Source organism: Muntiacus reevesi, chromosome 19 (assembly GCF_963930625.1).
Source record: "Muntiacus reevesi chromosome 19, mMunRee1.1, whole genome shotgun sequence".
Lineage (NCBI taxonomy): Eukaryota > Metazoa > Chordata > Mammalia > Artiodactyla > Cervidae > Muntiacus > Muntiacus reevesi.
The window spans coordinates 46,102,409-46,127,043 of record NC_089267.1 but is presented as its reverse complement, the minus strand read 5'-3'; the positions used below and the strand labels follow the sequence as shown (position 1 = coordinate 46,127,043).

The following is a 24,635-nucleotide window of genomic DNA, read 5'->3' as shown; positions in this document are numbered from 1 at the left end:
GTTCAATAATCGATCAATTATTGATAGATCAAATCAACTTCAACAAAAAAAAATGGAAGTTGAGCAGTGAAATTAGTAAATTTAACCTACGATAAATGAAAGTATATATTCTTTTCAAGTACATTTGAAACAATTTTAAATGGCCAGGCCATAAAGTAAATCTCAACAGATGTCAAAAAGTTAAGTATCATATAGACTGGCAGTCAACAAACTTCGCAGAAAAAAAGCAAATATTTTAGGTTTTGCTTTTTTAATCATTCTTGGGCTCAAGGTAACCAAATTAATCTGCTGACTCCAGATATAGTTCACATTTTCTGAATAAAATACGATTAGAAATCAGAAACACAAAAGATTAAAAAACAGCTGTTTGCACTGCAAATCTGTAAGTAAAGGGTATGATTCGGGTGAGGTAAAGCCAGCTGGATTCTCCACATCACAATAAAGAATTTCAGTCAGAAAAGTAAAATGATCCAATTTGCAAATAAACTCCCTCACTGGCTGATTTTAAATTTCAGCTACCCACTGGGAATGAATTTAGGAGAACATTTCTGGAAATGAGATGATTCAAAGAATCACACTGGGGTGTTTCTAACACGACATAACATACCTCCTGGAGCATCTGGAAGAATAAACGAAAGCAAGAGTCGGTGAACACGGCACTGGGGTCCTCGGACTTTAGCGCGCACCACGCTCACCCAGAGGGCTTCTCAAACCGCCGAGCTTCCCCTCCCTGCCCTTCACCCCCATCTTCTACTCAGCAGACCAGACGGCACTGCGATGGGACACAAGGATCTCATCTTCCCAGCAAGCTCTCCAGTGGTGCAGCAGTCTAGTACCACGCCTGGAGAACCACTGTCTCAGAGGTGGTGTCTATTACTCTGAAGTCACCATCTCAGCCTGTCTCCAACCAACAGTAACCGCGAAGTTTCCACTTCTATTAAGAACTCAGCGGCTTAAGTTAAGTGCACAATCTGTTTCCCAGCAGTCTTTCTCAACGAGGATGTGTGAGAGAAGTCTTACTGAAAGTGAACTGAGTGACTTTTTTCTCAATTCTCCTACAGATGGAACACAGTAATATCATCCACGGAGTAAAGCATAAAATGTATGCCCAGGGGCACTGGAGTTTAAATTCTCTACCTAGATAGAGAGAATTCTATTCAAAGATAAGAATTCTATTCATGATGACTGACAGAAGTCAGAAGTCTTTCAAGAAAGGTCTTGACACTAAACTGAACAGCACTCTGCCTCAGAACCTACTTTTTAACCACACACGTTAGTGCTTTCAAAACACAATATCAGAACAAGAGACATGTGATACATGGCATATTCTACCTCAGGCAAGGTCTTAAGAATTAATAGAGCTTGGCATCACTACTTTCATCATTTTCACATATCTCACAGTAATCTGAATGTCCTGTCCCTCTCTTTAAAAAGCAAGGAGTAAGACTTCATTGATTTTTATTCTAATTCACCAATCAAAAGTCCTAACAAAACAACAAACTGCTCACACACAAACTCTTAAGAAGAGATCTAATAATAGCAGGGCCTGGTAATGAGGTCACATTGTTAGACTCTACACTAACAGGAAACTTTAAAGCTCCCTGAGGAATCATCAAAATAATCAGTATGAATTATACTTCTCAAAAAATGAAGTAAAGCACATTCCTTGATTTTTTAATTTGGTTTTATCTATTTTATTCAAGTTAAATGACCAACACTGTAAAATATAATAGTTCACTTCTTCATAGTTGCCTATAAATCATTTATTCACAAATATTTTAGTATCTCCTATCTAGCAGGAACTGTGTTAAGCACTGGGTATAAATAAGGCATACAGAACTCTATTCTTCAAAACCCACTGTATCCCATACCAGTAAAAAGATCATCAAACATTTAAGGGTATCTGAAGTGCATAAAGGTCAAATTGAGAAAATAAATTTTAAATCTTATGGTTATTAATTTAATCAGCAAATATCTACAGATCACCCACAATGTATTAGGTACACTGCAAGGATCTAGAGATTTAAAAAGGGGAAAAAAGAAAAAACAGTTCTGGTATGACTGCCTCTTGCCCTAGATAACAAGTATACAATACAGCTGAAAAGAAAGAAAAACAGCTGCAATAATTATGCAGGTATAACTAGAGGAAGACAAGGGAGAAACACCTAAGAGGGTGGAAACAAAAGTAGGTAACAAGGAAGGAAACTGATATTTAAAGGACTCGAGTGAGTTGGTCTGACTGGGGGGGGAAAAGGTTATTCCAAGGTAAACATATAAAGAGGAAAACTAAACCAACAGATTATTGCCTTAAAAAACCTATAAAATAGTGCATTTGGAGACTCATGAAATTAAAAGATGTAAGCAGAGACCCAACAGCATGTCTCAATTTAAGCACTTTTTATCCTGCTAAAAAATGTAACATATTGTAGAAAAATGACTCAGATTTAAGTGTAGTGAGCAGATTAAAGGTGAGGTCAAACTGGAGACAAGCAAACTATTTGGAAATTTATTTCAATAAACTCAGTGAGAAAGGACACAACTGAAGCAAGAAAAGACAGAAAAGGATAGATTTGAGAAATGTTTTTATTTGGGAGATAGAATAAATTCACGGACAGGATGTGAAGATGAAGGCGAAAGAGGCAGGACACCCACCTTTCTGGCTTAGGAAAGGCAGAAGAGCAGAGTGTGTGTGTAGAGAAGGCATACTGGAAGAGGAAAGATGATTAGTTCTGCTTTGGCTTTTGGAAAATTTTGATCATGGGCCATTAAGTGGGATATACGGTTTAGGGTTTCCTATCAGAGGTCTGGGGCTAGAAGGACAGAATTAAGTGTTATCCCTTCAATGCAGTTAAAAGCATGGATGAACATACTCCTTTATGTCAAATTATTTATATAAACCTGCAGACTCCCTAAGAAAACAGACATATACACATATAAATATTTTGTAATTCATTTCAGAGGATGCATGAAAGCCATGAAACCCATCCATGTATCCCTAAAAACCTCTTGAGAGTAGACAGTAGACAGAGTCCTAAAGGATCAGCAAAGAGCTGTCATATGAAGAAAGTGGTATCACAAGAAAAGGTTTCAAATGTTATGCTACATAGTTCAGTGCACTCAGCCACTAAAGTCTTAGATGACTTAGTACACACATTTTCAAAAAAATAAAAAATGGTGGAAGAAAGCATATTTCAGTAGGTGAGACATAAATGGAAAGGAAGAAAATGGGTACTAGCGACTCTTTCAAGGAACGTGGTTGAGAAGAAAAAGCAAGAAATAATGAAAACATAGGGTTGAGACTTTTTAGTAACATAAGAGAGAGTTCAGCACAATTCTTTAAATCAGATGAGAGCCAATACAGACAGACAGGTAGAATAACCAAAGGAAAGACTATGAACATGACTTAGGAGAGGAGGGCTCCTGAGAAAGCAAGAGAGACAACCACGGGTCTAGAGATACCACGTGGAAAGAAGGAGCATGGAGGGGCGGGTGAGTAGAAGTGCATATACGTGTATAAGGGAAGCAGAAGGTAAATAGGGAGAGAAAAAAATACGGTAAAAGATAGTTCCACCAAATGACTCCTATTTTCTTTGAAATCCAAAACTAGTCAAAAAAAAAATGAGATGGAATTTTTGAAGACAAAGGCAAAAGCTTGACCTTACTGTCAACAATGAGAGGAAACTGACTAATAAATCATAAAAGGATTTTTCAGGTGGCAAATGAATGCTCATCTCATACTGGAAACCATAAATTTAGAATGGCAGCAATCTGGCACAGGAACAAAGGTTGGTATCACACAGGGTTAAGGTTTTATAACTCAGGGACAGTAGGGGCGCAGTGGAGTGTAAATGGTGCAAATGACTGAGAGCTGGATTTGAGGTCCAAAACAAAAGGAAAATACATTCAACTAAGAGCTCTTAAAGACAGACATTGTCATGTTTATTATTAAACTTTCTGATATAAGATACAGTGAAGGCTTATCAAGATAAACTGACCTACAAAGCAACTGCTACCCCAGTAATTTTTATTTCAACCAAAACTATGTAAATAAAAATATCCCTCAAAACATATGTATCTACCTTTCTAAAAGAGAGAAAGCCTAGAAGTCACTTTTTCTTTTTTTTTCCTATTCCCTGAAGTACCCCACTATGGTTATCTGAACGAGCCTTTAGACCATCAATTAGATATATTGACAGATATACAGAAACAGATAAACAGAAACTGTTTTGAAGAAGTTAACTGCCCTTTTTAACATTCAAGTAGGGAAGAAAAATATCTGACAGTAATGTATTTCCCTTTGTGAAATAATATTAACCAATAATCAGTAAGCCAGAATTCTAGTACACATTATTCTGAAGTAGCATATTAAAAATTATAAGATTTATTTTTCACATTCCAAACCCATGTTTCTCAACTCTAAAAAGGCTCCAACTGCTAGATAGCAACTTTAGGAAAACACAGTTACAGTATTTTTAATTACAAATAAATAACAAAAGATCAAAATGAAACAAACTATATTTCCTAGTAAGTATAAAGTCAAGCAATTGCTTGTTGGTGGTCATGGATACCAGGTAAGTATTAGGAGGTGGAAAAAAAAGTAAAAGAGATATAATGTAGATAAGGGATAAAAACACTGAAAAGATGGATGAGGCTGTGAATGGAGCAAAAATTAGAATTTAAGATTTCAATAGCTAAAACAGAATTATATGCCCACGGACGATACCCTTTAGAAAAAAAAAGCTGAACTATTTATATTTTAATTCACCTGTTAAAAAAAATCAAGTTGTGATATAGATATAATTAACACTGTTAAAATCAGAATTCCGAAAAATAAGCCTTAATAGATATAATATATATACACACATACATATATATAAAATCCTCTATTATACCATTTCAAAAGTCCAGGCCAGGCTGGATGCATGAGACAAGTGCTCAGGGCTGGTGCACTGGGAAGACCCAGAGGGATGGGGTAGGGAGGGAGGCGGGAGGGGGGTTCAGGATGGGGAACACATGTAAATCCATGGCTGATTTCATGTCAATGTATGGCAAAAACCACTACAATACTGTAAAGTAATTAGCCTCCAACTAATAAAAATAAATGGGGAAAAAAAAAAGGAGGTGATTTTTTTTATGGTAAATCCTAAAGAGAAATTTTAGTTACTTGGACTGAACTTGTATTCCTTACTTGTTTTGTACCTTATGCCATCAATAGGTTAATGTGAAGTCACATCTTAGGTGTATTTAATTATATGAATCAAACAAAGAAGACCAAATACAAAGTATAGACAGACACAAACACTAAGGCTAGAGATTCTGTCCACTATTTCACACACTCAACACACGATCTTGAGTGAATGGGGGTGAGCAACAAGAATATGATGCTCCCTTAGGTCTGTTTCAATAACTACATGCACATCCAACTGAGAATCCGGCTGTACTGCAGGACTCCAAGGTTTAAAACCAAGTTCCCTTTTTAAAAAAATATACAACATGGCCATTAAACACAAGCCAACTTTTTCATCTTGTTCATCCTCAGAAACTACGATATATCCCAAGTTTAGAGGAAAAATGTGGTTGCATATGACATATTGAGAGACAGTAGGTTTTGACAACCTGGTGTCCTAAAGGACTTTCAAGGGAAATTTGTAACTATTCATAATCTTCACCAAACAAGTTCACTTTAGATCTTAACTCATTCTTAAGCAAGAAGCAATGGCTCTTGAATAGTTTCCAATCAAATCAGGAGACACACCTGGAACATGGAGAACTGAGAACGAACATCAAAGATAAACAAGTACACACAGATACATTTTTTTTTACGAATCAAAATCTAAAAGATGATGCTGTTAGTGCTGCACCCAATATGCCAACAAGTTTGGAAAACTCAGCAGTGGAAAAGGCCACTTTTCATTCCAATCCCAAAGAAAGGCAACGCCAGAGAATGTTCAAACTACCATACAAGTGCGCTCATTTCACATGCCAGCAATGTAATGCTCAAAATCCTTCAAGCAAGGCTTCAACAGCATGTGAACAGAGAAAATCCAGATGTACAAGCTGGATTTAGAAAAGGCAGAGAAACCATAGATCAAATTGCCAACATCCACTGGATCACAGAAAAAGCAAAGGAATTAAAAAAAAAAAATCTGCTTCATTGACTACGCTAAAGCCTTTGACTATGTAAATCACAACAAACTGTGGAAAATTCTTAAAGAGATGGGAATACCAGACCATTTTACCTGCCTCATGAGAAATCTGTACACAGGTCAATAAGCAACAGTTAGAACTGGACATGGAACAACAGACTGGTTCCAAATTGGGAAAGGAGTACAACAAGGCTGTATATTGTCACCCTGCTTATTTAACTTATATGCAGAGTACATCATGAGAAATGCTGGGCAGGATGACGCACAAGCTGCAATCAAGATTGCCAGGAGAAATATGAACAACCTCAGATATGCAAATGATACCACTCTAATGGCAGAAAGTGAAGAGGAACTAAAGAACCTCTTGCTGCAGGTGAAAGAGGAGAGTGAAAAAGCTGTCTTAAAGCTCAACATTCAAAAAACTAAGATCAAGGCATCTGGTCCCATTACTTCATGTCAAATAGATGGGGGGAAACAGTGATAGACTTTCCCCCATCTATTTGACATGAAGTAATGGGACCAGATGCCTTGATCTTAGTTTTTTGAAAATCCAAAATCATTGCAGATGGTGACTGCAGCCACAAAATTAAAAGATGCTTGCTCCTTGGAAGAAATGCTATGACAAATTTAGCGTATGAAAAAGCAGAGACATTACTTTGCCAACAAAGGTTCATTAGACAAAGCTATGATTTTTCCACTAGTCAGGTATAGATGTGAGAGTTGGACCATAAAGAAAGGTAAGTGCCGAAGAACTGGTGCTTTTGAACTGCGGTGTTGGAGAAGACTCTTGAAAGTCCCTTCAATAGCAAAGAGATGAAACCAGTCAGTCTTACAGAAAATCAATTCTGAATATTCACTGGAAGGACTGATGCTGAAGCTCCAACACTCTGGCCACCAGATGCAAACAGTCAACTCACTGGAAGTGACCCTGATGCTAGGAAATATTAAGGAGAGGAAGAAAAGCAGGCAACAGAGGATGAGATGGTTGGATGGCATCACTGACTCAATGGACATGAGTCTGAGCAAACTCTGGGAGATAGTAAAGAATAGGGAAGCCTGATGTCCTGCAGTTCATGGGGTCACAAAGAGTTGGACACAACTTAGCGACTGAACAACGAACAACAACAACGTATACACCTTTCATATGAATCAAAATCTATACTGGCTTGTTAAGAATAAAATGTACATGTATAAGATTCTTGTTCTGTTAACTTTTCCCTCCAACTACTGACTTACATTAACTCCAGGTTTACCAACCACAGATAGGGGAGACAACCTAGACAGACTCATAACTATTAACCTAAGAGTCTACAGAAGACCTCCAAGGTTATATTAATTTTAATTTTAACAAAGGATAAGAAAAGCCTTTCTTTTAAATATTCCTGGGACAATAAATGGCAAGAATAACATATCAGCACAGATGAGAAGAAGAACAGCCAGGAAGAACACTGCACAAGGAACAAACCAGCATACATATTCCAGAGAAGGCGGGGAGCAGACCCACTACATACAAGGCAGTACATATTTTCCTTTCATTCCAGTGGAAAAGGTTGCGCCCAAATTAGCTGAAAAGGCAAAAGTCTCATTCCACCCCAATCTATGGGCCTCTGGATAGACCAGCTCAGGGGCTCTGTTCCTGTCCCCTAATGAGCCCTGAGAAGATTAGTTTAACTGAAACCTCTCATAAGGTACCCTCACACACCAAATCCAAAACTCAAGTGATGCTCTGGAGTCAGCGTTAGCTGTTTAGAGAAAGCATTTTCCTGACCTTGTACACTTGTTCCTTTGTACCACAGTTATATGGAACACCACCACATTCCCAAATATGAGCTCCAGTGATCTTTTAGAAATCTGATAGTGTTTACATGCCAAATCCTAAAAAAAAAGAAATATTTATCAAAGAGTATAATGGCTTTGATCTTTATTTACTATTTTGGGTAGAGGAAATTTTTGAATAGCCCTAACTCGACACTATGTAAAAGAAGTTGGCACGTACCTCAAAATAGCAGATGAAATCTCTACCCCTCTCTCTAAAGTAGAGAAAAGGTAGGCATTAACAACAGGACTGAGGTGAATTTACGTTGTAAACAAGAAATATAAAAACAGAAAAGGACATTACTAACTCACTGGGCACTACAAACTAGAATACATGATAAGAATTTGATCGTAGTTACATGTTATTTAATGCGTGCTTTAGGTAGTCTTTCTGAAAGAATGTATTGCCAGGACCGTTATTTAACGTTCTGGTTGAACTGTTTGTTTCAATCTTATTGAATTAAAAACTTAATTACTAAAAGAGGGTACTCTCTTTCGCTCTGTATTAGTCAGAAATGTACCTGACAAACACAGTTAATAAGAATACTTTCTGTGTACCCTCTTCTGAGCTGAACTCTCACTCCACACTCTCACTCACAGTTTCCTAAACTGAAAGACGTCTGAAAGGGTCAGACCCGTATTTCCCCTTCTTTCTTATATTTTAACTTGCTAAGCCATTTTTCTTACCAACAAATTATATATACTACATTTCAGAGAAAAAAGTAAGTTTTGACAATGACATCTCCAACCTTTTTTAGAACATAATTACTAAAGGAAACATGCTTCAAAAAACATCAAAACACAAGGAACATATTTTTAAAATTCACTTTCTCTGATGTCTTAAATATTATGGGATGTGCTGTTTACGAAATGTTAAATAGTGAGAGTCATTTCTCTAAAGATTGCTAGTTAACCATTTTTACAGTAAAGATACCAGGAAAATCATGATAGTTATTGACTGTTTAATAAAAATGACATCTGTAGAGGCTGAACATCAATGTTTTTTAGTGGTTTATAAAAATCTCCATGTAAGTATAAATCACAAAGTATCTGGGTCACTAAGTACTAGATGTTGATTTCTGATCTTAAAAGTACTTTAAAAAAAATTATCTGTACTGTCTAATGTCAGTGAGTTTTCAAAGTTAAGTACTCTTTTCACATAAGTGACGCTAGATATAAACCTGTCATCTCACTTTAAATGTTCTCTTCACCAAGGTAATCAGTACCATTTCTCCCCACCAATACCCCTCATTAAGCCTTGGCTTATATCCTGTCACACAGAAGTACGTAGAAACATGCATAAGAACTTTATACACCAGCTTCAAGGTAACAGACTGAGAAGCAGCAGAGAAGTGACAGAAGAAAAAAAAAAAAAATGAGCAACACTTTTCAGGAGAAGAATTGAAGCAACTAAGGCAAAAATGACTCCTTGTTAAATCTGCATGGCAATGTGCGTTACATTATTTTCTGAACATTTTCCATATTCTGGAAATATATCAAAATTAAAGTTTTAATTAAGTTTATTTTTAACTGAAGGATAATTGTTTTACAATATTCTGTTGGTTTCTGCCATACATCCACATGAATCAGCCATTGGTATATGTATATCCCACTTGAACCTCCCTCCCTAATTAAGTTTTAAATAAACACAGAAGCCTAATAAGAGACAGAAGAGCTGTGAAAGCATCAAACTGAATGTCCAGCAAATCGCAGGTTCTGAAAGCATTGCTGAAAATGCTTTGGTTTATGAGACTTAACACTGAACACCTGGGTGCTCTTTTAATATTGCCACCCATAATGTACTTCAATTCCATTTAACCAAATCAATTCTGCCATTTCCAATCCAGAGAGAGTCCATTCTCCTTTCTCCTTAGCATAAAAGGAAGAGAATTTAGCAGTTAATTAAACCTATTTTCTCTTTTAACATCCTAATAATTGCCCCTAGAAACACTGCTGAATGTAGCTTAAAAACTGTCTTCACTAACCTCAGTGTTTCTTCAAGGATACACAACACAGGTTCTACAAATTCACTTTTTTAAAATTCATTCTTAGTCTGTGCACTCTTTCTCCATTGTTCAACTTATATTTTAAAAAAATATTCAGGCACAGCATCAGTTTTTTTTTTTAACAGCATCAGTTTCTTGAGACACCTCTCTCTTCTTGATCATTGGAGTTAATGTATGATTAACATCAGGATTACACTTTCAAGAGACCCAATTTACCTTTGTGTCTATGCTCTCAGACTAAGAATCACACAAACTTTTTTTCTAAGTTACAGTTGCCAGATAAAAATATAAAATGCATGGTTAAATATGAATTTCAGGTTGTTTAACAAATCATTCTTTCAGTATAATATGGCCTATGCAATATTTGAGACACACTTAAATGGGATATAGTTATACTAAAAAAGAAAAAGAAAAAAAATAACTGTTGCTTACCTGAAATCCAAATTTAACTCTGCACCCTGTATTTGGAAACACTACTCTGAATATTCAAATATCTGTCTTCCCTAACTATTCTGGTAAATACTGAATCTTCTTAAGAGTAAAAATTAATAAGAGGTCTCCAGATTTTTAAAAGAGGTATCAACTATTTAAAAGTATTTAAAAGTTTAAATGAGAAAAATGAACACAAAGAAAAAGATTAGACAAGTCTGCTCACCTTAACTGAGCATCCATAAGGGCAGCTGCAATGACCTGAGAAACAGCAGGCTCCCAGGGGTGGAAAAGTAAACTTCCAGAGGGTAATCTCACAGTCTGGGGCAGAAGACAATCCAACTAGGTAATCTATCGCAATACAGAGTAAGACTGCTGGCCCTCAAAGAGGGCAGTAATGAGTGTTTTCGGAACACAAAGCAGGTGCATCCAGCCTAGCACAAAAGGAAACTGGGAAGAAAAAGTACCTTCCTTCCTTGAAACAACAGGGATGAGGGGTCAGTCAGGTACACATACTCCTGATGAGAAGTGAGAACATTCCACATTCAAAGAACTAAATAGATGACTGAAGCATAGTGGTCAAGGAGTATGTAATGTGGCAGGAGATGGGGCTGGAGAGACAGGTGGGAACGAGGTCATCAGGGCCTTGTGAGTCATGTTGTTTGGAAACTTTTAATAGTAAAAGAGATCTCCAAAAGAGTTACTGACTTGAGCTGTGTTTAATAAGGACTACTTGTCTGGAGAATCCCATGGACAAAGGAACCTGGCAGGCCATGGTCCACAGGGTTGCAGAGGATCAGACATGACCGAAGCCCCTAAGCACGCACACACACACCATGACTGCGGAGAAGAAAACAGACCACAGGAAGGCAGGACCTGAAGCAGAAAGACACCATGAGGTTGTTAGAGTAATCCAGAAGAGGAGATGAGAGTTCCGGAACCGTGAAAGTGAAAGTGCAGTCGCTCAGTCGTGTCCGCCTCTCTGTGACCCCATGGACTGTAGCCCACCAGGCTCCTCCGTCCATGGGACTCTCCAGGCAAGAATACTGGGGTGGGTCGCCATTTCCTTCTCCAGGGGATCTTCCCAACCCAGGGATCGAACCCAGGTCTCCCTCATTGTGGGCAGAAGCTTCAACCTCTGAGCCACCAACTGTAGTGGTAGTGAATTAGAGGAAAGTGGAGGAATTCAATCAAATCTATTTGGCTTAGTCTGATTATTTTTATCTGTGGTGGGGAAGGAGGCGAGGACCACAGTTGACTTCCATATTGATAGATCAGGTGATGACATAATTCACAAAACTGGATCAGAATATCATGAGTTCTATCTCAAACAGGGTGAGTCTAAGATGCCCATATGACATTCAAGGAGAAATGGTCAGCAGGGACTGAATATTCAGGTGTGAAGTTCAGGAGAGAGGTCTGAATACAAACATGAGAATCATAAGGAATACCACGGGAACAGATGAAAATCACCCAAGGATTTATGTGAAGACTAAAGAAGACAAGACAACAGATGGTGGAGACACACAAGTCTTTACAGTAAAAGTAGGGAGTGGGGGGCTGGGTAAGGTCTATAAAGGAGATTCTGAACAGCAGAAGGTCAAGTACGGCCAGACTGGGGTTAGGATAAGGGAAGGATAAGTTTTAAACAAGCGATATGGTCAACTATGCCAAACGCTGTCAAGAAATGCAGTAAAACGTCCTTGGATTTAGAATTTCAGCCGTGTTCTTCCTGTGCCCCGTTTCTGATAAATACAAACAGAAGAGTTCTCAAGCTTGGTGTTAGGTCAAGCAACCTTAAACCTCTCTAAAACCCACTCTGTTTTCTTTCTGAGCTGACTGCCACAATCTGTGACTTAGGATAACAGCTTTTTCACCTTTTTAATCAGACAAGGCCTCTACTTTTCTAACTTCAGATGGCCAGAAGAGCAGTCAGTGGCCATGCATTAGTATTCGTCCTTGCCTAAAGGAATTACACTGAACAGTCTCACAGAGCCAACATCTTGACTATAATCTCCAAGAGGGCATAAGTAATGTATATCTTCTTCTCTTTGGTACCTGGCAAAGTTCTTGGCCTGTGCCAAGGAACTCAATAAATATCTGTTCAATGTGAACTCAGAGTATTACTGTGAAGTCTTCCAGAAGTGACTGTTAGGTTATTCCTCACTACTCCAATCCCCAGAGTAAAAGCATTGCTAATATTTTTGCAAAGCTTCCTTCACGCCTTAAAGAATGCTCAAAAAGAATGTTTAATGGGCCCCCTTGGTGACAGAGGCACTACTTAAAGCAGGAGCCACCCCACGCCCGGGGTCAGGGGCTGCAGCCGAGAGGAGCCACCCCATGTCCAAGGTAAGGAGCAGCCGCGAAGAGATACCCCACATCCAACGTAAGAGAAACCCAAGTGGGACGGTAGGCGGACAGGAAGGCCTGGCGTGCTGCAGTTCATGGGGTCGCAAAGAGTGGGACACGACTGAGAGACTGAACTGAACATTTTAGAAAATGCATGCGCCCTGGGGAAAGGTGCACTGAAATCATTTTTGCAAATTGTGATCTGCCCTTAACATTAATTTCTTCTTATAAATTATTTATGTAGAATTTTATAATTAAATCTCTTAAATCAAGATGAAACTATATCTGTTTGTATTTATAAATAAGCAGAATTTACCATTTTTATATTGTTACATTTGGTTAGCCTGTTGAACATTTTATGCACTTTCAAGAATTCTTCTGCAAACTCAAATTGTCTCATCAGTAAACAAGAATTTCCTCCCTTGAAATGGAATGTTTTCCTTTATCAAGTTCATATGCCAGGTTTCTTAGCTACACACAACTGAGAAACCTGCTAGTCACTCACTTCATTTGAAATTAACCTAGCAGGTCTTTGAAAATGCATTATCAACTGCCTCCCTAACTACTCCACAATCCTAAGATAAATTACCTTCCTTCTTTTGAAGTTCTGTTTTAATAGATATTGTCTGTAATTAAGAGGCTCTTGAATTCATATGCTTTAACATGAAGTCCTTCAACAATATGAATTGACTGCACTGGAATCATTGGGAATTCACTTGAAAATAGACATTTCCAGACACTACTTTCCAAAATTATGATTTAGAAGTTTAACAATCTTTGGTTTAGACACTACATAAGTAGCTGTGAACTTTTTCTTCTTCAAATATAAATATTTCTTCCCAATTATCTTATTAAAATATATTCCGAGAATCTTATTACCTGAAAATTTCTTACATATTACATTTTAAAATTATGTATCTTTCCAAATTCCCACCCTTATTTTCCATGTTAGTTCAAACCTCTGATAACAAATGCAATTCCTATGAATTCTCCTTGAAGAGGAAATCACAGAAATGGAGAAAAAATAGCCCCAAACTCCAACTCCAGGAAGACAAAATGGGAATCTAATTTTTATAAAAGTCCCCAAGGATTATTCTACTCAAATAACAATTTCTTAGAGGTAGAATACAGTGGGAAGAAACAGAATAAAAATAAAGGTACATTTTCAGAGGCCAATTTGTTTGATGGCAGAAAACCAGCTAACTCCTCAAGGTATCAATATTCTGATCAATACAATAATGAGGGTTACAAAACAATTTTCTTATGCCCCTTTCAGGCTGAATAATCTGATTAAACCAGAATACTCAAGTTTAACTGCACTAACTCTGAAACACAGAGAGTTTCAGAAATATAAATATGTCTATAAGACATTATTATAAGCCAACAGCAGGAAAATGAACAAACAATAGAAAAACTCACTCAAAAATATTCACTTGCTCATCTAACCACAAAGTACTCAAATGAGATGATACATATTGAATGAACGAACATTTACATGGGTCTGTCAACCATGTGCCAGATATCATACCAGGCAAAAGAAATAAGTAACTATTTTAAGTAACTTTAGAGTATAATGTAGGAGATAGACACAAGAGTCTGTCTTTGGATAATTATTATACACATACTCCCAGGTAGCTCAATGGTAAAGAATCCGCCTGCTAATGCAGGAGACACAGGTTCGAGCCCTGGGTAGGGAAGATCCCCTGGAGAAGGAAATGGCAACCCACTCCAGTATTCTTGCCTAGAAAATTCCACGGACACAGGGGCCTGGCAGACAACAATGCATGGGGGTCACAAAGAGTAGAAAACAATTGAGCAAACACAAACACTTTATTCTCTCCTCCTTGGTGATTAAGCACTTTTTCTTTCCATAAATGTGTTTGCTAAAATTTCAGTTTCAGGTAGACATCTGCTCAAAGTTGAAAACTGCCACATTACATCAAGACAGGAAGTCTGGCATCCTGCAGTCCATGGGGTCACAAAAGAAAGGTAAACAACCTAGTGACTGAACAGTAACAACACAGCAAGACTGTTCTGTACTGAAAGGGCTGCTGGTAACTGCTTCCCCATGGCAGGTAGACTGGACAACAAATGTACTTCAGTCAACAGGTATTATACATATTTCTGATGAAAATGCTCAGAGCACAGAACTACTATGAATTACTCAAATGAATTACAAGTTATTAACACATAGACAGTTATCACCAACCTAGATAGCATATTAAAAAGCAGAAACATTACTTTGCCAACAAAGGTCCATCTAGTCAAGGCTATGGTTTTTCCAGTGGTCATGTATGGATGTGAGAGCTGGACTATAAAGAAAGCTGAGCACAGAAGAATTGATGCTTTTGAACTGCGGTGTTGGAGAAGACTCTTGAGGGTCCCTTAGACTACAAGGAGGTCCAACCAGTCCATCCGAAAGGAGATCAGTCCTGGGTGTTCATTGGAAGGACTGATGCTGAAGCTGAAACTCCAATACTTTGGCCACCTCATGCGAAGAGCTGACTCACTGGAAAAGACCCTGATGCTGGGAGGGATTGGGGGCAGGAGGAGAAGGGGACAACAGAAGATGAGATGGCTGAATGGCATCACCAACTCGATGGACATGAGTCTGGGTAAACTCCAGGAGTTGGTGATGGACAGGGAGGCCTGGCGTGCTGTGATTCATGGGGTCGCAAAGAGTCAGACACGACTGAGCGACTGAACTGAACTGAACTGAACACACAGACCAACAGACCAACGTAAAAACTGGAAAAATTACTTTAAAAACATTCTTAATGTTTAAGTATTATTTTTCAGGTAGAAACTGACTTCTAATTCTGAATTTTATAATTAAGCCAACTTGTCCAAAAGAAAACTTACTCCTCTTAACCAGCAAAACACAAGCATGCATACTATCTTTTTGATCAAAAACAAGTCATGCAGTTCAAGTAAAATGATCTGTTCCTCTTTCAATGCCACTTTATATATAAACACTGACAGTAACTTTTTCTTGCAAAAGCCTTGCTTTCGTCAACTAGATATCCGTGGCATGAGGACGAACCCTAATCAAGTCTCTATTAGAAGGAGGAAGGACTATAGTAAGTATCCTAAGTACAGAGATCCTGTCTCTCTTGATTGCCTAGGGCTAGCATAATGCCTGGCACATAGAAAGACATAAATAAGTGAATGATGAATTAAAGAAAACTAAAACTATACAGCAGGGAATCACAAGGATAAGACATGAGAAATTAAAGAAAGAAAAAAAGTGAAGTTGCTTAGTCGTGTCCGACTCTTTGCCAGCCCATGGACTGTAGCCCACCAGGCTCCTCCATCCATGGAATTTTCCAGGCAAGAGTACTGGAGTGGGATGCCATTTCCTTCTCCAGGGGATCTTCCCGACCCAGGGATCAAACCCAGGTCTCCCGCATTGCAGGCAGATGCTTTACCTTCTGAGCCACCAGGGAAGCCCCAATTCACTCTAATAACACTGTTTAGCTTACACTCAACTGGCATCTCTAAGGAGTAGTTTTCTTATGCAAGAATATTATTATAACCACCATTAAAAATAAAAGATATATGAACAGGAGCACAACCTAGATTGGAATCAAAAGCTGAATCAACATTTTGAAAAGTCGGAAAGATGATTTCAGTCTATGAAACATGAAATGTGGTGATGGAGAAAACAGCTACTCAAGTCTAATTTTACTTAGGGAAAGAAAGAAAATATGATTACTAGTTTGAACTGCACATGTGATGCCATTCGTAGTAAGCTTTTAGCTACCGCTAAAATGACGTTTCTTTTAAACCAAAGAAGAGCAAAATACATGAGCACACTGCAATCAGTGAACAAGTTAGTGTGTGATAAGAAGCCTATTTAAAATAAAAAACTGCCCACGTACCCACGACATCGCAGCATGCTCGCACATACAACACACTTTCTTCAAAATAACATTCTAGATTCCTCGATTGCCAAATTCACCCACAATTCGCCATGGTCCACTCCCTATCCAGTTTATTTACTGTTCAGTGTGAAAGTAAAAAATACTGGGAAGTTGACTTCTCTCCAAAGTCCACGTGAAGAAAATAAAAAAGTTATTACATTTTTGTAAAGAAAAAAAGAAAACTAATTTGAAGCAGGGGGCAAAAGCACGCACCTGGTCATCACTTGGGGCCTAACAGCTTAGCAACACGTGGCCGTGTTCATATTTTGATCCCCACCCCCACCCTACACATTTCAGGAGCAGGACGAGACGATCAGAGACCACGGAAAAGTCTCAGGCCGAGAGAGGAATGACAGGTCCGGGCTCGCCTCCGGGGCCGAAAGCCCTTCGCACCGGGGGCGCCCCGGCCCCGCCTCCCGCCGGCCTCCCCGTCTCCTCCCACGTCCCCCTCCTCACCTCTCGGCCCCGCTTCAAGCGCTTCCCATCACTCCGCCAGCTCCTGCCTCCCTCCCTTTCGGTTTGATCTTTACTTCCCACGCCGGGTGGGGGGCGGAGGGCAGGGCAGAGAAGGCCAGAGGGCAACTTCCCCGCCGCGCCCTCGTCCGCACTCCACGCCGGCCTAGCCGGATCCGTCCCCGTCCGGAGGCAGGGTCCACGCAGACGGCTCGGCCGCGGGACAGACCCGCAGACCCGACGGGCAGGGAGGGGGCGGAGCAGGCGCGGGCCTACACGTCACCCGCCCGCAGCGGCGCCAACGTCGCACGTCGGCTCCTTCGGCCCCGCCCCGCGCGCGCGCGCCGCCGCCCCGCCTCCCGCCCGCGGAGCTCCGATCGGGACCGGCCAGCAGCGAGGGCGGGCTCTGCGGCGGGCGCGCGTGCGCGCGCTCCTGGGATTCCGGGTGTGGAGGTTGCCGTCATCACGCCGCCCCTGCCAGCTCCTAATTACCTGAGCGTCTTTCTCTCCAGTTGGATCGGCCTCATCTTCTCCTCATCCATTTGTAAGGCGAAGACCCGGAGGCTCAGTTCAGTCGCTCAGTCGTGTCCGACGAAGACCTGGAGGAAGTAATGCTTTTTACAAATAAAGGAGAGAGGAGCCCGGAGTCTGAGCGAAGAACCAAGGTAATTGCCACTGTCATCACCAGCCAGAAATCCTGGCCTCTGGTCACTTTATGCATGATTCCTTCTCAAGTTCCGCCTTCCTCAAGCTTTCTGATTCTCAGTTTAGTTGTCTCAAAGTTATGTCTTCTATTGGTCCTTTTGTCTGACGAACCCCACCAAAAACAAAATGCCTGGAGATTACCTGGCTCAGTTGAAAATCACGAAGAGGTTAAGAAAAACTAACCTCAAGTATATGTGTACAATTCAGTTCAGTTCAGTCGCTCAGTCGTGTCCAACTCTTTGTGGCCCCATGAACTGCATCATGTCAGGCCTCCCTGTCCATCACCAACTCCCAGAGTCCACCCAAACCCATGTCCATCAAGTCGGCGATGCCATCCAGCCATCTCATCCTCTGTCGTCCCCTTCTCCTCCTGCCCTCAATCTTTCCCAGCATCAGGGTCTTTTCCAATGAGTCAGCTCTTCGCATGTGTGTACAATTCTAGACTAAACGCCAAGCATGCAAAAGTGGTAGGAGTTAATAACGTGTTGTGGCTCCTTCTTTCTCTTCCATACGTACTCTTGTAACGAATGTGTCTTGATGGCTCATAGAACCGTGTTTTATAGAGGCTGCCAGTAGTGATCCAATTATACATTTCACTGGCCCAACTGTTAATTCTGGGGTTCTGCCATTCAGTTCTAGATCAAACACTTCAAGAAGACCTCAGAGATGCTGGAACTATTTCAAAGAAGAGCAAAATGATGACGAGTTCTCAAAAGCATGACAAATGAAGTACTGTCTGAACTTGGGAAGATTCTCATAGAAGAACAAAAGCTACTGGGACTGTCTCCAAATATGTAAAAACTCTTCATGTGACATAGATTTATTTCATGTGGTCTCAAGAGATGCATAGTTGAGAGAAATAGATTTCAGATCCTGAGAAGAAGATCCCCTTCTAGATCTCACCAGAGAAGGTGTCTGCTTTAGGTTACATGGTTCCCTTGACCACTGGATTTGACTTTTACGTAGATTGTGAAGGTTTACTTAACAGGACCTAGGTGCGGGAGAGCCAGGCATCAAGAGAAGAATCAGTTGATGGTTTTGTTAAAGGTGTTTACAACCTGGAAAGTCAATCAGTTCGTGGTTCCAGCCTTAGAATTTACAAGTTAGCTGTGAGACAAATGCATCAGAAGGTAAAAAATGCAGGGAAGACCAGATGATAAAGAGAGGTGGTAGCAATAAGTTTTAGGAGTTCATATGACAGATTGTTCTCATCAGTTTCAGAGACTTAAGGGATAAGAAGGAAATTGAAAATAGACTGTATTTAGAATAGCCCTGTCCAGTAGGGTAGCCACTAGCCAAATATAAATTCTTATACTTGTAATGTGCTTTCCTGGTAGCTCAGGTGTAAAAGAATCTGCCTGCAATGCAGAAGACCCCAGTTTGATTCCTGGGTCAGGAAGATGCCCTGAAGAAGGGATAGGCTACCCACTCCAGTATTCTTGGGCTTCCCTGATGGCCCAGTTGGTAAAGACTCCACTTGCAATGCGGGAGACCTGGGTTTGATCCCTGGGTTGGGAAGATCCCCTGGAGAAAGGAACGGCTTCCCACTCCAGCCTTCTGGCCTGGATAATTCCATGGACTGCATGGGGTAGCAAAAAGTGGGACCGGGCTGAGTGACTTTCACTTTCATATTTGTAGCTAGTCCAGTTTCAGAAATGCAGTAAGTGTGACATACACACCAGATTTTAAAGACTCAGTGCAAAGAAAAAATGTAAAATAGCTTAATTCTTTCATTAATGATGGGTGAAATAATATTTGGTAGATAATTGAGTTAAATTTTACTTGTTTAGTTTTACTTTTTAATCAGCTTACTAGAAAAATTTTAAATTACATGAATCACTTGCATCTTTTACTTGCATCTTATTCTATTAGATAGTCCTGATCTAGAAGGAAATATACTTCATTGAACTTTAAGAACTGTCTTTGTATTCTTAATAGTCCCTGGGGGAATTTTCTGAAACATTAATGGAAAGACTGTCTGATGACAAAGATTCCTGATGAAGAGAAGGAACACTGTCCATAAAATATGCCTTGAGCAAAGGTAAGGAAACAAGAATGCAGATACATTCTTTGGCGAGTAAAATATTTGTCCATGATAGAAGGTTCTTATTACAAATTAGTGATGAATAAAGTCAGAACTAGCGAGAAAACTGTCTATAAAGAGAGACTCAATTTTGAACTTAAGGGATTTAGTTCTATTGGCAATCAGGATTTGGCAGTTTCAAAAAGGGATTGCAAGATTATCTTGACAATATTGAGTATAGTGGGTTGAAATTAATGGGTGGTTGGGCAACCAATTAAAACTCATTGCACTTAAAAATGTATTATACCAAAAAATGTTCAGTAGAGAGTTGATTTAAATAAATTATGGCACATCTGTAAATAAAGTGGAATCTGTATTGTTTGATATGGAAACATATTAAGATGTACAGCAGAGTAAATAGTTTTTGAAACAATATATGTACAATATGAACCCATATGGGGTCTTCCCTGGTAGCTAGCAGTAGGTAATCCACCTGCCAATGCCGGAGACACAGGTTTGATCCCTGGGTCAGGGAAAATCCCCTGGAGAAGTAAATGGCAACCCAGTCCAGCGTTCTTTCCTGGAGAATCCATAGACAGAGGAGCCTGTCAGGCCCCAGTCCATGGGGTTCCAAGAGTCAGACACAACTTAGCGACTAAACAGCAACAATACAATGAACCCATATATGTAAAATTATATATGTGATGTATGTAATTAGGTCATTTAACCAAAATTACCCTGATTATTCCAAAAGTGTCTCAAAAGTAAAATCTCAGGGTGGGATGTTTCCAACATATTTTCAGTGGCTCAACAAAGTCATCCATGGTTTTGGCCCTCCCCATCTATGTTCCGTCATATTAGCTCGTTAGCCTTTCATTCTCAGCTTGTCACCTCCTGGGTTGTCGGGATGGGTTAATAAGCTGCAGACTCATTTTCAGCCCGTCAGTCTCTTAGTATCTCAGTATGTAAGACCAGTGAGTCTGTTCAGCTCGCCAGTGTCCCGCAGCCTTACCTTATACGCCTTTTTTGGTTTTACCTATTCTCAATCCAGTGTCCAGCTGTCTTCCTTACTCCAGTTTGTAACATTGGATCTTAAAATTCCATCTGTGTTGGACCCCAGTGCAGCTCCCTACCTGGAGCTGACACCTAACTGCTGGGCAATGCTGATTAATAAAAGACTCAATCCTAAAATGAGCCGCCCTAAACTTTTTAATGAGCTATGTTGGGAAGGAAAAATGGATCACTACCTTGGCAGACTATTGGTTGCCTACATAAACCCCATTTTTGTCCTCTTTCTTACTTAATAAAATGAATTTGTCAGCATTCCAAAGAACTAAAGAAATGTGAGCTCCTCCCGTTACCCTGGTAGTAATTCTATTTGCCGTTGAATAAGACTGTTGTAGAGGGCTTCCCTGGTGGTTCAGTGGTTAACAACCCACCTGCCAATGCAGGAGACATGGGTTCGATCCCTAATCTGGGAAGAGCCCACATCGCTCAGAGCAACTAAGCCTGTGAGGCACAACTATTCAGCCTGTGCTCTAGAGCCGGGGAACCACAACTGCTGAGCTCAAGTGCCACTGCTATCCAAGCCTGCATGCCCTAGAACTCCTGCTCCTCAACAAGAAAAGCCACTGCAGTGAGAAGCCCAAGTACTGCACCTAGAGAGTAGCCCCCATCCTCTGCAACTAGAGAAAAGCCCCCACAGCATCGAAGACCAAACACAGCCACAAATAAATAAATAAATATTTTTTTTAAAAATGTTGTAAGCTTTGCGCAGTGGCAGTATCGTAGCCAATGAGGTTTATCCGAGTCACGATTATTGCTAATAAAAAAATGTTGTAGAGGTGGTCCTGTGACCAAACTAGGGAGGATTCTATAATATGTTTTACCCAAATGGCAAAAGTGCTTATAAAATATAAAGTTATTCTTGGGTTTCTGTTCAAGATGATTGACTTGGCATATAATCTGCCAGCTAGTCTCTCCTAGACATTCTTGAAATAAAAATGTAGAAGTAGAAAAACCAAAGAATAAAGATATGTGTTTGTATGTATGTGCTTAAGTTAGGAGTAGGTAGCAAAGGGGAGAAAAGTAAATGAAATGTCAACTGTTTTCTGGATCACAGAGCTAATAGTAGTGCTTTGACTAGTAATAACACCCAAAGCCACTGCCTAACAAAATATAGTGAAGAAGTTACAGAAGAGTTGGTTGGAGGCCTGGCAAAGGGCAGAAGTGAGAATAAGGGCTGAAAATGGAGATAACCTAAATATGGTACAACTGAATCAACACCACACACATTTCCTTCTCTCATCCATGCACACAGAGAGCAGGCAAAGACACATCTACCAGCAGAGAAAAAGAAAAACCAAAAGACCCCGAAGTGTCCTTCAGATTAATTGTACAAATTGTAGAGAAGACGTGAAGACTTCCATGTTAACAACTCAGAGCAAAGCCACTGTCATTCTGGCATTCAGGGCCACTGTCCAGAAAACCAGTTACTTGCCTCGCTGTCAGAAAGTAAAGCCTGATATCTGGCATCTCTGGCCCTTCCCTATTCAACCTTGCTAATTATTCTGAGTTTCCACACAAAAGAGAGAACTGGAAGAAGTCCTCCTTACTAAAAGCAAGGGAAAACCACAACGATGACCAGCTCTTTGTATATAGGAACATACAATGAAGAATCAACAGGCAAATCAGGAAACTCACCATGGTGAAAGAGAAGACACAGAAAAACAGATACAGTAACTAACTCCTAAGGAAGCACTTAAAATTCAGGAAATTTAAAAAAGAACATTTTTTTAAGCACTCCACTTTATGTACCCCAGTTTCAGAATATATCGGATCTGTGAGATATAAAGTACTCTGAAAAAAAGAGCAACCAAAGAATGAAATAGAGTTCTGAAACACTAAAAGCATGACTACTTAAATAAGAAAATTCATTGAAAGTATTGGAGATAAAAATCAAGGAAATCTAGAATATAAGATATAAAGACATAAATGGAAAATATGGGAAAAATTAGAGTTGTGTAGAGCCAATCCAACTAACTAACATTGAACCAGTAGAAGAGAAAGAGATTTTTTTTTTTTTAAGTGAGGAAAAAAAATGAAGAATAAAAACTAGGAGGGACTTCCCTGGTAGTCCTGTACTTAAGAATCTGCCTTCCTATGCAGGGCATGTGGGTTTGATCTCTGCTCTGAGACCTAAGATCCCACATACCATAGGACAACTAAGCCTGTGCGCTGCAGCTCTGGCCTGACATGGTCAAAAATAAATAAGTAAATAGGATCTTTTTTCAAAAGGGGAAAAAAAAGAAAAACTAGGAATACTAATAATAAACCTGCAAAATTTCTAAACATAAAAGACATTTTACTAACAAAGGAATAAAAATGAGACCTGAAGAGCAGCATTGGCTCTAAAAGACAAAATTTAAATGGTAGATATTTTTCAGTGTAGAACTCTGTATACATTCAAATTATTAATGAACTGTAAGAACAAAAGTAATTTTCAAATCAGCAAGGATGCAGAACTACAGGACACTTTCCTCCCATGTGATCTTTAAGAAAGTTATCTCCTATATATTCCAGCAAAATAAAGGCAAAAACCAAAGGGAAACCACAGAATTCTGGAAAAAAGTGTATCAATCCCAGACAAAGGCAAAGAAAAAATCATGGAAGAGGGCTGTGCATCAAGCCTAGAGAGAAAACAGTGTAGATGGGATCAAGAAGAAGGGTTCAAGGAGCAATGTCTTAGTGGAGAAAATGCTGGGGTGGGGGAGGAGTGCTAGAGGGGAATTCAATAGAACAGATGATGCATGCATACCAAGTCACTTCAGGCAGTCCGACTCTGCGACCCAATGGACTGTAACCCGCCAGGCTCCTCTGTCCGTTGCATTCTCCAGGCAAGAATACTGGAGTGGTTGCCATGCCCTCCTCCAGGGGATCTTCCCAACCCAGAGACTGAACCCACATCTCCTACATCGGTAAGATAAGGGGTTTCAAAATAAATGAAGGTGTAGTAAATGAAATGGTGCCATGATAAAATGTAGACAGGGGTAGTTCCTTAAAAGAAATTCAGAAAAATTATTATCAGGAAAAGGGTTGTTTCACAATGTATCCATTATACCAGTATTGAGAGGGAGAAGAGAGCTAGCAAAGATAAGTGATAAGCAAAGTCAAAAAGATAAGTGATAAGCAAAGACATACAAAATTATTATTTTTTAAAGTCATCAACAAGGTTAATTCCTGCTCCAAAGTCAAGAAGAGTAGACACTGAGTAAATGTCCATGGAGATTTAGGTGACTGATGAATTGGAAGCACTTTTAGTAAAAAGATGGAATCATATAGCAAATGTAGGCAAGTAAATGAGAAGTGAGAAAATGAAAACTTTGATGATAATCATTTTTGCTTAAAAAGTCAACACACTACATGAATATTAGGGTCTGAGAAAGACTTTTGTCTGTGTGTGTTTTTAAGATAGAAGAGTAGAGGTAAGGATTGATGGGGGGAAAGAACCTCCAAGAAAGAGATAAGCAAAGAAGGAAATAATTAGGTGAAGGCAGATAAGGATGCCCTGAAGACCATGGGGGAGGTTATACTTCATCTTGGTAGAAGGACATTTTTCTGTGAAATAGAGGATCCTGAAATATATAGGAATACATTTAAGGTATTGAGATGTGTGGACTTCTCAGGTGGCCCTAGTGGTAAGGGCCTAAGCTTGCCAATGCAGGAGACAGAAAAGACATGATTTCAATCCCTGGGTTGGGAAGATGCCCTGGAGGAGGATGTGGCA

General features: G+C 39.6%; 1 protein-coding gene and 1 pseudogene across 1 annotated transcript in view; one reads left to right on the top strand and one right to left on the bottom strand.

Annotated features, from left to right (window-relative positions):
- Nucleotides 1-17,370, bottom strand: part of ASCC3 (activating signal cointegrator 1 complex subunit 3) — a 336,030-nt gene extending 318,660 nt beyond the window's left edge. The window contains exon 1 of the mRNA XM_065911620.1: nt 17,125-17,370. The gene's annotated coding sequence lies outside the window, so the exon portion shown is untranslated. The remainder of the gene's footprint in view (nt 1-17,124) is intronic.
- Nucleotides 17,371-21,614: 4,244 nt separating this feature from the next.
- On the top strand, nt 21,615-21,693 carry LOC136150977 (U4 spliceosomal RNA; annotated as a pseudogene).
- Nucleotides 21,694-24,635: the final 2,942 nt, after the last annotated feature.